This window comes from Delphinus delphis, chromosome 21 (assembly GCF_949987515.2).
Source record: "Delphinus delphis chromosome 21, mDelDel1.2, whole genome shotgun sequence".
Taxonomy (NCBI): domain Eukaryota; kingdom Metazoa; phylum Chordata; class Mammalia; order Artiodactyla; family Delphinidae; genus Delphinus; species Delphinus delphis.
Genome location: NC_082703.1, coordinates 18,557,748 through 18,574,002, shown reverse-complemented (window position 1 = coordinate 18,574,002; position 16,255 = coordinate 18,557,748). Strand labels below are relative to the sequence as shown.

Here is a 16,255-nt window from a genome sequence, read left to right as displayed (position 1 = left end):
GAATGGGTACTATTATTTACATGGTTCAAAATTCAAAAAATACAAAATTATATCTAGTTCAGTTTATCTTCAAACTCTGCCTTCCAGTTGTCTAGCTCCCTTCCCAAGAAGCAACCAATCTTATCAGTTTCTGGTCTATCTTTTCAGAGACATATTATGCTTCCACAAACAAACAACTGTATACAATTTCCCCTTTTTAATAGAAAATAACATACTATTACATAATTGTTTTGCATTTAAAAATTTGTGCACATAATGTATCTTGGAGATCATTTCATGAAAGTTCAAAGAGCCTTCTCATTCTTTTTTTTTAAGCCTTCATAGGATGTCATTTTCTGGCTATATCATAATTTACCAGTCTTTTATTAATGAATGTACTTAAAAAAATCTTTTGTTATTAAAAATGCTGAAATGGACAAGCTTATATACACCTGCCATTTCTCATGTGTGTTGTAAGATAAATTTTTATAGGTAGACTTACTGGCTCAAAGGATATGTGCCTTTAATTTTGTAAGGTACTGTGAATTGCCCTTGACGGAGATCTTTCTAATTTACATTCATAATCTGCATTGTGACTACTTGTTTCTCCACACTTCTGTCAACACACAGTGGTTATTAAACTTTCTAATCTTTGTTAATCTGAGCAGTGAAAAAATGGTTTCTCAGTATAGTTTTAATTTGCAGTTTTCTAATGGAGAAAAAAAATGCTAACTTTTTTTTTTTTTTTTAGGACAAAGGCCCACAAAGTTATGTGGGGTTATTATCACCCTTAGTATTGTTCCTGGAGTCTGTAGCAGGTCAACATTAGAGTTCAGAGATCAAGAACATGGCAACATGCCCAGAACTGAGATGGAAAAAAGTCAGCAGGCCCCATTTCAAGCATATTTGCCTTGACAGCGTCCCAGATGATGTCCCTAGAAGGTAACTTCTGTTTTTATGTGGATACAATTAGAAGCTAAGTTTCAGATTCCCCAATGGCCCCAAAAGCTGATTCTAAGTACTTAGGAGAAGGTTTTGTTTTGTTTTTTCCCTTTAATCTATACCATGGAAAAATGAAGTAAAACAGGTTCTATATTTATAGATATAACTAAGCCACACAATAGAGCTGTGGGGGGTTGAACCAAGTCACCTGGGTCACATGAGGGTTATAAAGATTAAATGGTATGTTTAACACCGCAGTTATTCTGCTTAGGGAGGAGGCATGTTGCTAATTAGCATATTTGCCTGGTGACTTGCAGAAACAATGTCAGTGCTTTGTTTTATTTTGGTTTGTTTTTTGGTGCTTTTGCATAAGAGAGAACCATTCAAAGGTGTTTAATGCTGTACCTCTTTAAAAATAATCACAAAGGACTGTCATCATGTAATGGAATTAAAAGATTAGGAGTTAGGTTAGCTGGGTTTGTGCTTGCCCCTCACTAGCTGTGTGACCTTGAGCAAATCGCTTCACCTTTCTGAGCTTCCATTTCCTCACTTGAAAACTGGAGGTAATAATCTGACCTATATGCCACTAGATCTTGCTGAAGAACTAATGGAACACTGTGCACATGAAAAGGCTTTAGAACAGTAAATGGCACTACATCTGTTAGTTGATCTGATATTGATAGTATAGAAAACTTTGTCAATTACAGTATCCTCAGCTTAACTCTCAGAAAAAAACTTCTCTTAAAAATCTTTTGGCAAATCCAAACCAGGTAATTAAACATTTAAAAAAAATTTCGACTCAAGTTGCCCGACGTTTAATGGTTCAATAATGTTACATCCCTCGTAGGTGGACTAGCCCCTTTGGAAAAGCTTGGTATTAAAAATATGGCGATAGATGAAAATATTTTATGGGCCTAATAGACAGCTATGGTTGAAATTTGTTCAGTTTAGCAAAAAGGACGTAATCTGTGTTTAGAGAAAAGTGGGTCGGGCTTCGTTTCTGCCCCTGGTGTTCTAGTCTCCTTTCCACTTTTTTTTTTTTTTTCGCGGTGCGCGGGCCTCTCACTGTTGTGGCCTCTCCCGTTGCGGAGCACAGGCTCCAGACGCGCAGGCTCAGCGGCCATGGCTCACGGGCCCAGCCGCTCCGGGGCATGTGAGATCTTCCCGGACCAGGGCACGAACCCGGTGTCCCCTGCATCGGCAGGAGGACTCTCAACCACTGCGCCACCAGGGAAGCCCTCCTTTCCACTTTTTATTCTAAGGTCTAACAGCTGGAGCTCATGGCTTTAACCTTTAATAGGTGTTTGCTGGTAAACCTCTTAGAAGCACGAAGATAGTACAGAGCGGGAGTCAGACACTCTGAAGAGACAATCACTGCTGGTTCCTTGCAAACCTCCACCCAGATAATTCTGCCACCTTCCCACTCCCTATCCCCACCCTGTCCTCCCCTCGCGGCCCTGCCCCATGGCGAGCGGGAAGCCAGGGAGCTGGCATGGAAAACACAGGTGGCAAGAGGGGGAGTAGGAGGCAAGATCCACTCGGCAGCAGGCCAGGTTTGGGGCCCCAGCTCCGGGCACGGCTGAGCCCCGGTCGCCCGCGGGGACCTGCGTGGTTTCGGACCTGTGAGGTCTCGGGCCTCTGTGGTCTCCGACCTGCGCTTCTACCAGGTGCGCAGGCAGCAGCCCGGGGCGCCGCGTCGCGAGTGGCAACAGGTGCATCGCGTCCAGGAACAGACGCCGCAGGCGTGGGGCGGGTCGGCACTTAGCCCGGGAGCGCGCGCGGCTCCGGGATTGGGACCCGGGAGCGCGAGAGGAGGGAGGGAGCTGGCGGGCGGGCCAGGCCCGCCTACCTGCGGAGCGGAGCCCAGCCGAGCGGAGCGGAGCGCGGCGGGAGCCTCCAGGGCCGGTGTCTCGAGGTACAGCCCCACGCGTCTTTCAAGTTTCTTGGGGCGCAGCGCCCTTGGCTGCCGCCTGGCCTTTGTCTCCAGCTGCGAGGCGCAGGCCGGGGCCGCCTGGAAGGGGCGGCGGCGGGCGAGGGGGGCAGAGGGGGCCGAGTTTTGCCATTTACAAGTTTCCCGAGCTCCCAGCCCTGGCTCCACCCCCGGCGGCCGGAGAGGCGGGGAGGCTGGGGCGCCCCGGACTCCGGGTTCCCGCCTGGCAGTTGCAGCGGCTGGTGGGGGCGGGAGTTGGCGACAAGTCGTGGGTCCCCAGGTGCAGGCGCTGCCCGCTGGGCACTGGTGGCACCCAGGCCTCCCGGGTGGGCCTGGCGCGACTCCGCCGAGGGTCCAAAGGGCGCCCGGGCTCGGAGTGCTGGTCTCCCGGCTCCCCGGGGGCTCGGGGTTGGCTCGAGGTTGGCTCGAGGCGCTGCGGGTAAGTGCGGAGTTGCGTCGATTGCCCAGCCGGTGCGCAGTGGGGAATCTCGGGAGAGTGTGGAGAGCGGACGCCCTGAACGCGACCGTCACAGGGTGCCGGACTGGCTCCGAGGGAGGGGGCGGGTATTCTGGGACCTTGGGTGCCAAAGTTGGGGGAAAGATGGGGAGGCTGGTCTCATGGGGGGGGGGTGGGGAGCAGCGCAGCTCGTGCGGAAGGGACGGATGCGGATTACGTAGCTGTCACCTTGAAAGTGACCGAAGGCGTTTACTTTAGAGTTAGTTACGCAGACTGACAAGCCCGCAGCCGGAAGCCGCCCACCAGACACTTGACCCGCCTGGGCCCGTCCGGACCCCCCTGGGCCTGGCACTCAGTCTTCCTGCTGGGCGGTTCGCTTGGGCCCATTCTCAGCATAAGCAATCAGGGCTGAAAAGATGGCATTAATGAGGTTGCTGCAATTCCCAAGGTCCTCTCGCCTGTGTCTTATTACTTCCTGCGGTTCACATGTGCTTTTGTAGCTCTTTAGAAAAATGCACTCTTAACTAAGGTCACCTGATTGACTACAGTAATTAGTGGAATTAGGTGTTTACCTACCTTAAATAAATCTCTGTCCTTTTTTTTTTTTTTTTGTCAGACATAAACTCTTTTCTACTAAGTTATTTATTGATTCTGACTTGGACTAATTTATTTTGGAGTAAGAATGGAGAGATTAATTCTTCATTTAGCCTGCAAAAGTTTCACATGCCCCATTAACTACTATTTGTTTCAAGTAGTCAGTGTACTAAGAAATCCAGTGTGTTTTGTTTTCTTTGTTTGAATAAAGTCTTAGGCGAAACGGGAGATGAAAGCAATTGTGTTTTGCCAGGTGATAGGAATTCAATCATCTTCACATTAAACCTTGAGCCCTTGCGCTGGAGGGTGAGCCTGGAGGGAAAGAGGCAGACCATCTAGGAGGCAGGGGAATTTTAAAAAATGAGAGTAGCTCCTTCCTGGGAACCTATGACCTCCTTAGGGAGTTTAGATACACTTAGAAAACAGTGTGTGGTTAACCCTGAAAGGAATTGCATAGTTGGAATGCAGTTCTGTAGGCAAACCTATTTTTCAGGGATAATTAGGGAAGGAAATGATGGGCAATTTAAATTGAACCAATGATGTCCTGTTTGTATAATGCTTTACGATGTATAAAGTGCTTTTATTGATTTTTTTTTCTCCCCTCAAGTACAAAATTCCCTAAGGAAAGTTAGGCTCTAGAGCACAGGCTCAGTAGTTGTGGCGCACAGGCTTAGTTGCTCCGCGGCCTGTGGGATCATCCTGGACCAGGGCTCGAACCCGTGTCCCCTACATTGGCAGGTGGATTCTTAACCACTACACCACCAGGGAAGTCCCACAGTATTTTCTTTATACTTGCTAACCTATAGCAGATTTACTTATTACAGTATATAGTTTATATAAAACTGTAACTGTAGTTAATAGTGTTGCATGATGTTTTCTTTTCTGCTTAACATATAATGAGAAACTTCCCATGTCATTATAGTTCTACATAATATTAGTGGCTACATAATACTACACTGTATAGATGTAACAATTTAACCATTTCCTTATAGCTGAACTTTTCATTTATTTCCAATTACTATTATTAAATATATACTGATGTAACAAATATCCTTTATAAAACTTTATATATCTCCTGTATTTCCTTAGGATGGAGTCCTGTGGAATACAGTTGATGGCTCAAAGGTCTATTGATACAGAGTGACCACTGCTTCCAAAAAAAAATGTTTTACCAAAGTTTGTTCCCACCAGTTCCCATTCTATGAGAGTACTTGTGTTACTGTAGTTTTGTTAATATGGAGACTCATCCTGCAAAGGAAAAATAATTATTGCCAGCCTTATAGGTGAACAGTGCTATCTCAATATTTAAATTTCATTGTTTTGATTCCAAATGATGTTGAATATAAAAAAATCTCTAGTTATTTTCCATTTTTATTCCCTTTTAATTGAATATAGTGCCCAATTTTTCTCCTGGAGATACTAGTATTTGTCTAGTAATTCATAAGAGCCTTTGATAGTAAACTTTTGCCTTTCGTCGTGCAGATATTCGCCCCCCTCCAATTTTGTCTTTGTCTTATAAAGACAAACACTTAGCACATGTTTATAGTAGTTTTGACTTACAGAAGTTCTGTACTTTAATGTAGCCAAATCTGTTGACTTTCTCGAAAACAAAAATTTTAACTCTTCTGAATCATAGCCCAAGAATGATGTATGACAGTGGCACAAGATAACTTTTACAAGAATTCTCCAGAATTCTGAATTGGATTTTTTTCAAATCCATTAGGACACTCTCCATGTCTTGGAGTAGAGACTGTTGCAAAACAGATTGCTCTGTTGATGAGAGATAGTTGTGCATGGTATGTAACATTAGGAACAACATTCTTTGAAATCTGAGAAGAAAGTTTTAAATCCCAGGGAATGAGCCTTCAGATCTGTTCTGTGATTATGTAAACCGGACTCACAATGCATTTATCTTCAGTAGTTCATTTATAGTATTGTCACAATTCTTCTTTTTCTATTCATTATTGTGGTTTCATACTGAATTGTTTTTTTAAAAATGTTAACACTTCTTAAAATTTTTATTTTATTTTTTGGCTGTGTTGGGTCTTCGTTGCTGTGTGCGGGCTTTCTCTAGTTGCGGCTAGCCAGGGCTGCTCTTGGTTGATGTGTGTGGGCTTCTCATTGTGGGGGCTTTTCTTGGGGCAGCATGGGTTCTAGGCGCGCCAGCTTCAGTAGTTGCAGCATGCGGGCTCAGTAGTTGTGGCTCACAGGCTCTAGAGCGCAGGCTCAGTAGTTGTGGCACACAGGCTTAGTTGCTCTGCAGCATGTGGGATCTTCCCGGACGAGGGCTCAAACCCGTGTCCCCTGCATTGGCAGGCGGATTCTTTTTTTTCTTTTTTTCCACACACACACACACTGTATTTTATTTTTACAAGAGATAAATAAACTGACACCAAGCATTGCAAATGGATGACCACAATAAAAGCAACAATGATTGCAATTACCAAGCACGAAACACACTCATACTATGTCATAATATTGACATTCAGTCCAGTAATCCTCCACTGTAACAGCTCCTTTACTTTGCAGTGATAATTGATTTGTATATTTTTTGCCTCTGAGTCCTTGTGGGATTTTTTTTTTTATTCAAACAGAAAGTCACAAAAATTATAGTCATCCTCATCAGTTCACTCAGTCCCATGTAATTTTTTTTTTCATCTTGATATTTTGTTAGCACTTTTATGAATTCATCAGTTTTCCATTAGAGTTCTGAAAATGTTTATTCATTCAGCAGTATAGTCAGTTATCAGAAACCTGTACTTGTCAGAGTCTTTTCCATGAATTCCTTGAAGCTGAAACCCTTTTATAGGAACATTTTTGCAAAAGCATCAGAGTACACCCAGAACTGTCTGTAAATGACAAAAGACTTAAAAATGACCAGGGTTAAAGTTTTGATGAAAGTTCATAATAATGCAATTGACAAGGAAATTTAGTTATTTCTGAGATATACATTTTAAAGTAATAACTAGAATTATGACTTATAACATTATACCAGAATATATGATTTTTAGAAATTTCATGTTATGTCTGAAGCATTTATATTAACATATTTCCATACAAATAACCCAAAGAAAGTTTTGTATTAGTTGTTTTTTTGTTTGTTTTTTTATATTGCAGGTTCTTATTAGTCATCAGTTTTATACACATCAGTGTATACATATCAATCCCAATTGCCCAATTCAGTACACCACCATCCCCACCCCACCACGGTTTTCCCCCCTTAGTGTGCATACGTTTGTTCTCTACATCTGTGGCTCAACTTCTGCCCTGCAAACCAGTTCATCTGTACCATTTTTCTAGCAGTAACCACTGCTCCAGCAGGGAAGCCCCATACTGAATTGTTGATATGAGTCTTTTTTTTCCTGTGAATTATGACTATTTATTTCACATGCCCCCCCCTTTGAACAACCACAACATAGACATTCAAGAAAAAGAAGAAAAAGAAGAAAACAAACCAGTGATACCAAAAGACTCACTATCTATTTATACACAGGATAACTAAGTAACCAGAGTTACTCCTACACCTTTCGTTTTCTTTTCCTTACCCATCCTCATCTCTATTTTTTTTGAACATCTTTATTGCAGTATAATTGCTTTACAATGGTGTGTTAGTTTCTGCTGTATAACAAAGTGAATCAGCTATATGTATACAAACATCCCCATATTTCCTCCCTCTTGCGTCTCCCTCCCACCCTCCCTATCCCACCCCTCTAAGTGGTCACAAAGCACCGAGCTGCTGCTTCCCACTAGCTATTTTACATTTGGTAGTGTATATATGTCCATGCCACTCTCTTCGTCCCAGCTTACCCTTCCCCCTCCCCGTGTCCTCAAGTCCATTCTCTAAGTCTGCGTCTTTATTCCTGTCCTGCCCCTAGGGTTTTCAGAACCTTTTTTTTTTTTTAGATTCCATATATTTGTGTTAGCATACGGTATTTGCTTTTCTCTTTCTGACTTACTTCACTCTGTATGACAGACTCTAGGTCCATCCACCTCACTACAAATAACTCAATTTAATTTCTTTTTATGGCTGAGTAATATTACATTGTATATATGTGCCACATCTTCTTTATCCATTCATCTGTTGATGGACACTTAGGTTGCTTCCATGTCCTGGCTATTGTAAATAGAGCTGCAATGAGCATTGTGGTACATGACTCTTTTTGAATGATGGTTTTCTCAGGGTATATGCCCAGTAGTGGGATTGCTGGGTCGTACGGTGGTTCTTTTTTTTTTAATAAATTTGTTTGTTTTATTTATTTATTTTTGGCTGTGTTGGGTCTTTGTTGCTGTGAACAGGCTTTCTCTAGTTGTGGCGAGCGGGGGCCGCTCTTGTTCTCAGTGCGCAGGCTTCTTGTTGTGGTGGCTTCTCTTGTCGCAGAGCACGGGCTCCAGGCGCATGGGCCTCAGTAGTTGTGGCTTGCAGGCTCTAGAGCGCAGGCTCAGTAGTTGTGGCTCACGGGCTTAGTTGCTTCGCAGCATGTGGAATCCTCCCGGACCAGGGCTCGAACCCGTGTCCCCTGTGTTGGCAGGCAGGTTCTTAACCACTGCGCCACCAGGGAAGCCCCGTATGGTAGTTCTTTTTTTTTTAAGTTTTATTTTATTTATTTTTTTATACAGCAGGTTCTTATTAGTTACCCATTTTATACATATTACTGTATACATGTCAATCCCAATCTCTCAATTCATCCCACCCCCCAACTTTCCCCTCTTGGTGTCCATACATTTGTTCTCTACATCTGTGTCTCTATTTCTGCCCTGCAAACTGGTTCATCTGTACCGTTTTTCTAGGTTCCACATGTATGTGTTAATATACGTTATTTGTTTTTCTCTTTCTGACTTACTTCATTCTGTATGATAGTCTCTAGATCCATCCATGTCTCTACAAATGACCCAATTTCGTTCCTTTTTATGGTTGAGTAGTATTCCATTGTATATATGTGCCACATCTTCTTTATCCATTCATGTGTTGATGGGCATTTAGGTTGCTTCCATGACCTGGCTATTGTAAATAGTGCTGCAATGAACATTGAGGTGCATGTGTCTTTTTTTTTTTTTTTTTTTTTTTTTTGCGGTACGCGGGCCTCTCACTGCTGGGACCTCTCCCGCTGCGGAGCACAGGCTCCGAATGCGCAGGCCATGGCTCACGGGCCCAGCCGCTCCGCAGCATGTGGGATCTTCCTGGACCGGGGCACGAACCCGTGTCCCCTGCATCGGCAGGCGAACTCTCAACCCCTGCGCCACCAGGGAAGCCCTGCATGTGTCTTTTTGAATGATGGTTTTCTCTGGGTATATGCCCAGCAGTGGGATTGCTGGGTCATATGGTAATTCTATTTTTAGTTTTTTAAGGAACCAGTATGAGTCTTTTCTTGATGTCTGATAAGATGTATATGTAATTTAAAATGTTTTACAAATTAATTTTTAACACTACTCATAAACTATTGATTTGAAGGGGGAAAAAAAAAGCGTTCCAGATTTCTCAAACTTGGGTTATCTTTCCATACATGGAAGCTTAAATATACCCTGAGGATGTCTAAAGACCTCACTAAGAGTGCTCTCTCCGTAGGAGCCCGAGTTCCTGCCTTTCCCTCCCCATCTTTTTGAGCCTAACGATAAGCCATAGGCCCATATATGAGCTGTGAGGATGAGGTTGGTATGTGGTGTGTGTTTGGAGGTACTTAGAAATGGGCCCAGACTCTCTGGAGGTAGGTGAACCTAGGAGGAAGTGACCATCAGCACTTAGCTGGCAGCAGTGGCTTGTGGCCGCCGCAGGAGATAAAGAGTGACCAAGAATGAGTGATCCTGACCTGCAGGAAAAGAAGGATTAAATGGTTTGGTATGACATTAGCCAGCCTGAAATGTGGTACAGAAAAGCATGCTTTGATCAGGATTCTCCACACTTGGCTTGGGACAGTCCAATGTAGCTAGGAACTGAGTTTGCCAACTTCTAACAATTTACTTCTAAACAACAAGTTTTATAAAAGATTGCCCTAATGGTAGTTTCCTTTTTTTTTTTTTTTTTTTTTGGCCGCATCAGGCAGCATTCGAGATCTTAGTTCCTCGACCAGGGATCAAATCCGTGCCCCCTGCAGTGGAAGCGGGAGACCTAACCACTGGACTGCTAGGGAAGTCCCTGGTAGTTTCCTTTTTAAAATGACTTCAGTATTCTTTGAAATCAGCAGTTATTACTCTTCTGTGTGGATGGTTATTCATGATATTAATGCATGACTTTTTCTTGTTCACTTGGCTCCAGATGAAAAAGATGTTTCCATTTTGGGGATGACAGATTTGGGGACTAATCTTTACTGTGTAGATAGATAAAACTTCATTTTCATATACCATAAGTAACTTTGCAATTTGTGATTGCCCTGATGTCTAACTTTTACACAATCAAGGAAGAAATGGTTTGCTCCACAAATTTAGAGTGTAAACAAGGTTGAACCTAGTGATATTTTACTTAGGTAAATAGCTTTCGAGCATTTTAGAAGTACATATTTGCATACAAGTCTGATTCCCAAACAGCTTTGTTTGTTCATTAAAGCTAGTAGGTTTTCCTTAGCCTTGTGTTTAAGTCCCATACTGAAGAGAAGTAAAAATGTATTTACCTAAAGATAAACTGTATTTAGGTCTTGCGAGTAGGCCCAGATCTAAATTAATAAATGTTTTTGTGTACACATTACTTACATGAGTAAAAGAAAAACCACATATCCTACCTGTAGCCTAACCTAAAACTTTTATTTCATTTTGAAGTTGTAAAACTACAGATAGTTTTAAAGGCAGTTAAAGTTTCTTTTAAGGAAACGTTTACCTCTTTAGTAGGGTTGAATAGATTCTTCTTGAGCAGTGAAGGAAGATGAAGAGTGGGCCATAAGTTCCTCAAGCTAGCTGGAACGGGCAGAGTGGTCGCGAGGAAATTTCTTCCAGGTATTGTCATTTCGTTTGAAATTGTGCTGATTTCACGTTTCAGTAAGAGCTGTGCTGAGCTGAAGGGCAGGCCTGGCCAGCCCCTTACTGTGTGCACACAGCAAAAGGAAGAGCCGAGACTAGGAAGAAAACAGCCAGGAATGAATCGGTCTTCTAGGTAAGGTGCCATGGAGAGAGGGTTTTAAAGCCATTAAATTACCTTATCATTCTTTTAATTCGTGCCTTGTCAATTTATATTTAAGTTCAATGCAAAGAAAAGAAAATTTAGTTTGAGGGCGAATCATTCATAATCACCCTGATCTTCTGCAGTTAACCAAAACATTTCAGGACATTTTGTGTCCTCAGTTGGCACTGAGGAAGGAGCCCCTCTGGGAGAGAGTCACACTTATCAAAAGAGTAGGAAGGAGAGGTGAAAAAATATATTCTTGTGTGAATAAACATATAGCATGACTAATGTTTATGGCAGTGTTCACGTCTGACTGTTGGCTGTTAACTCATCTTCTATGCTTTTTCTGCATTAGAAACTTGGTAATATTTAACTCGGGCATTATTTACATACACCACAATTCTGAAGGAAAAGTCAATATTTCTTCTTCCTATTTCAGATAAGCAGGTCATATAATGTGTTCAGTGTTCAGTGACAAATGAGAAATTCCCTTTTATATTTATCTTGTGGATGGTCTTGATGGCTGGTAACAATTAATGATATCCAGTTGAAACTGCATCTTTTAAAAACATAGTTCCCTTGTCTAGCTTCACGGAACAAAAATAGAAGGCAGTATAGATATAAGCAGTCTAAGATATGACATCCACACATGGACTCACCCCCTTTCCCCAAACTGTGTCAAGTTGATTGAGTTGTATTTACCAGAAGAGCTACCAGTTAAACCTCCCTGTGCTATAAAAAGTCTTCTTTCTTGTACAGTAAACTGCTACACTATAGTCATCTTATTCCTGGGCAGATTATAGAGTTGAACCATGTTTGCACACTTCTACTAACCTAATAGTCTATAATTCAAATGAGGATTTCAGATGTCTTGGTGGTGAGAGAGTAAGAAAGATGGGAGAAATGGGTTACAGAGGGTAAATTTTTTTATTAACCAAGAAAAATGCGCTTATTTTGTTGGTCTTCAATCTAAGCCCCATTTTTTTTTTTTTTTTTTTGCTGTACGCGGGCATCTCACTGTTGTGGCCTCTCCCGTCGCGGAGCACAGGCTCCGGACGCGCAGGCTCAGCGGCCATGGCTCACGGGCCCAGCCGCTCCGCGGCATGTGGGATCTTCCCGGACCGGGCACGAACCCGTGTCCCCTGCATCGGCAGGCGGACTCTCAACCACTGCGCCACCAGGGAAGCCCGAGGATTATGCTTTTATGTTAAGTGATGAATAAAAGGCATGAGTAACAGTCCTTGCTGTTGGAATCTTAAGTTTGATTTACATCCGCCTCAAACCATGATTTGAGCACTTTCTACGGGCCAAAGACTGTACAGGGTAGATATGGGGGGGAAAAAGGAAAACTGCTCCAGTTCTCAGAGGAGTCAGCCAGAAGAGCCTCCGCCATTGGGAAAAGGGCAGTTTGGGACAGTTAGTGTGTCCAGGTTACTAGACATATCCTCTTGAGTCGTTACCATTGTGTCATACATTGGAAATTCTGCTTACTACATTGACCAAATTTTGGTAGACATAAAGTTTTTTTTGACATTTTTGGTTATCTAAAGACTTCTGATCCTTAATCACTCTTATTCTTTTCCTTCTCACCAAACGATACTTAGCACTACAGTCTGTGGTTTCACTTACTTTCTCTGGATAAGCTTTTTAGTGACTTTTTCCCATGTCTTTTTATTACTTCTTATGAGCTTCTTGAGGATAGGGTTTAGACCTTACGATGCTGGGTAAGATTGTACTTTGAATAATTATTTGTACCAGATGTAGCCTGGAATAAATCATCTAGAGCTCTGAGCTCTGATGGCATGGAAGTTTGAAATTCTTTCTTCAGTTAGTCACAGCTACTAGAGGTCTTTTAAGCCTGAGATATTAATTTCCTCACTGCTTTTCTCGACTTTTCTCCTTGTCCTCTCTTGGTGCCTCTCCCCTCCATCCACCGTGATACACTCAGCAAGCAGCTCAGCCTGTCACTTCATGTCCCTCTGGAAGACTGTACTGTTAGGAGTTAGGGTCCCATAGAGCTGGAGAGCATGAGGCTCCCATTCCTTTGCAGTTATAATTCTGTTTTATTATGAGGTGCCATTCTCAGAACATCTGGCAAACCCACGTGCAAATGTACAGAATTAACTCCACTTGTGATCATTTAATTCCGCTCTCCATTTAGGCAGACAGTCACATGTTGACAGTTTCTCGTGAATAGAGACTTGGGCTGTTTCTTGTCTGGGGAAATATGTATTTACATTTTAAAGAGGGATTTAGATGAATTTTCAGTCTGGGATTGTTTCTCTTAATACCTTTAATAAGATTTGTTTCAGAGTAGTTTTGCGTTTCTGTAGAACTTTTTGGTGATTCACTAGAATTGCTGGTTATTGAATTTGATGTAGTTCTCAAGTATTGAATTTTGTGTTTAACGCTTAAAAAGTTCTGATGTGGCTTTATGGAAATATTAAATGACAACTATGCAGAGTGATTTACTAATTCATTTTAATGCCAGTATAAGAAGAATGGGTCCAGTCAATGAAAAGGGAATGGAGATAGGAAAAATCCTGCATTTCTCTTTTTATGAAAAATACTTTAAGTGATTTTATATTGCAGATGTGACCATTTTTTCTCTTAGTTGTGACTGTTATGTTAGAAAATGTTGGTTACATCTTGTTACGCTGAACATTTAAAATTTATAACTGTATAGGTACATAATCAAATAAAAATTGTTTTCTACTTATATGGTATATGTGGAAGCCTCCAGGGCTGGTTATTGTTTTTTTGTCTCTGCTTGCTCTTGTTTTTAATAAAATTGGAATAATAAAACAAATAGAGGTATTTCAACCTTGAGCTAGATTTTGCTCACCCTGATGTCCATTATGAAACCTTGGGGGCATACTGTGTTATAGAACTGGAAAAAATGTTAGTGGTATCCAGAACATTTGGCACAAGGATGTACTAGAGAGCGCACAGACTTTGAAGTTAGACCAAATAGGGTTCGTGTCTGAGCTCTTCAATGTTAGCTTCGAGGCTTTGGATAAGTTAATTCAATGCCTTTATGCCCAGCTGCCTCTTCAGGACAGTGGGGATAATACCTGTCTCCTGGAGTTATTCTACCACAGTGCCCAATATATGAAAGGTATAAATGCTAATAATTTTCCTTTGTTTCTTGTTTTAAACTTCTTCTTATTCATGGATAGGAAGTTTCATTAATTTTCTCCACTCAGTTTTGGGGGTGTTGCTTGGATCCTCTGGTGCTCTCTGTAGGGAATTAAATTCCAGGAACAGGAGCCTGATAACTTTCCTCTTCCTTAAAAAGAATTGGTTTATACCAGTATCAGTTGAGATTATTCATTATTTATTCTTCAACTCCACCTTTGTTACCTCTTGGTTTTCTTGGAAGTTTGTGTTTAGTGGAGTTGCTGATTTTTGTTTTTATATTTGAGCTGTATTTTTTTTTAATTAAAGCAGATACTTTCATCTTTGCTAAAATCTGTAAATTATGTTGCCAGTTTGCTGTCAGCACATTCTAAAAGCTCTCAGAATTGAATCATCACTTTGAACCAGTAAAGCGCTTGTGGATTTTAAAGTACTGCCATCCTCTGTTCTAATTTTTAACCTGTAACTTAGTCCAACAACATTCATATTTAAGAGTTTTGGTTTTAAAATGTTACCATTAATATATATAATTATTGAGGTAATGCTGAATTTTCATCTTTTGGACAAAGTGAAATAAAACAACACCATATGTTTTTGGAAAGTAACTTGTAAGTACGACATTAAGGATGTTTTCATTCAATTATCACATCAACCCTATGAGGTAAACAGGGCAGGTTGTGAGAGCTCTGTTTTATACATGAGGAAATTGAGAAGCAGAACTCTTTGGATAAGTGTTTTGTATTATGATGAGTAAGTTATGGAACCAGAACTAGGACCGAGATCTTCCCTCCTGGTCCATTCCCCACTCCAAATATGATACTGTTACTTGACTACTTCTAATGCCATAAGAAGTAATAAATCACTGTTGCTAGGATTTTCTTCACATTGCTGCTGCAGTGGGATCAAAGGCACATGCTAGTTTGGAAATGTAAAATTTCAGATGACATAGCTTAGAATTATGGTTTGTTGTTTTTCCATTTTCTAGCCCCAGAACGTAAAACAGAATGTTAAATCTTGTAAGCCATTATGATTAGTAGCAGAAATGGAAAATTGACAGTTACAGATCATTACAACAGTATATTACATTTCTATAAGAATTTATAGTTTTCAGACTGCTTTTTCAAAAAGAACCTAATTAGATTCCTTTGAACGATCATCTGAATCATTTGATTATACAACAATACATTGTAAAGTATACCCATTTTACAGATAGTAATGCAGGGTCATGCATGTTGAATAGCGACTAATATTTTTCTGAAACATTTTTTTTTTTTCCTATGGAAGCTTTGAATCCTATTTCCTTATTTTAAGCTACAGAGACGCAGGTAATTCTTGGGCAGATGGAGTTAATCCCAGGTAGAAATTTAACTAGGAGGTGAGGCCTGTTGTTAACCAGAACTGGGAAGAGAATGTCGCATAAAACCACCGTTACGCCTTGGGTATCAACCATGGTTTCTAGCCCTAAAGGTCAACAGTTCTTATTACCAAAGTGACTTCTAAGGAATGTCTGCTGTTAGGACTTGGAAAGGAGGCCCCTTCAGGGAGGTTGGCTCTTCCTTGGGCTGCCCCTGTGAGTTACATATGTACATACATTGACCTTCTGTTTAGGCACTCATATTGGCCAGTGGAAAGCCCAACACAGATAATCATTCTCAAGTAAAGGCTACAGGAAGTCGATGTTTAATGAAGGTTGCGAGATAAAATGTGAGGTGTTGACTTGTGTAACTGCACCCACACATAATGACACACACACGCACACACAGTGACATTTTTCAATTGGTCTTGGAGTGATTCAAATGGAAAATTATTTCCTTTTCGCCAAGTGGATTTTGAAGGGATATGGCAAGTGTCTGAAAGAGTCTAAACATGTCCCTGTTCATGATCATTTAACACTTTCAGGAAAAGATTTTATTTTAGCCTTGAACTCTACCCTGTGCCCCTGGTCTGTCCTTATTTCCCTCAAACAGCCTGGGCTATTTTTTGGGTAATTTCTTTAAGTAGCTGTACATAATTCAGAAATGAAAAGGATGCACAGTTTTTACATCAAATCATTTCTTTAGCCCAGTTGTACAAAGCTTGACAGCGGCCTTTGATAGGCACTGTGTGTAAATGGTGGTTAGGTTTTAGT

At 41.4% G+C, this 16,255-nt stretch overlaps 1 protein-coding gene across 2 annotated transcripts in view; it reads left to right on the top strand.

The window, feature by feature from the left end:
* Nucleotides 1–2,719: 2,719 nt before the first annotated feature.
* MTUS1 (microtubule associated scaffold protein 1) overlaps nt 2,720–16,255 on the top strand; it is a 160,777-nt gene continuing 147,241 nt past the window's right edge. The window contains exon 1 of one of the 2 annotated variants that reach the window (XM_060001158.1): nt 2,720–2,836. The gene's annotated coding sequence lies outside the window, so the exon portion shown is untranslated. Of the gene's footprint in view, nt 2,837–3,083; nt 3,291–16,255 lie in introns of those variants that run through there. The other variant, XM_060001159.1, reaches the window with a different exon arrangement.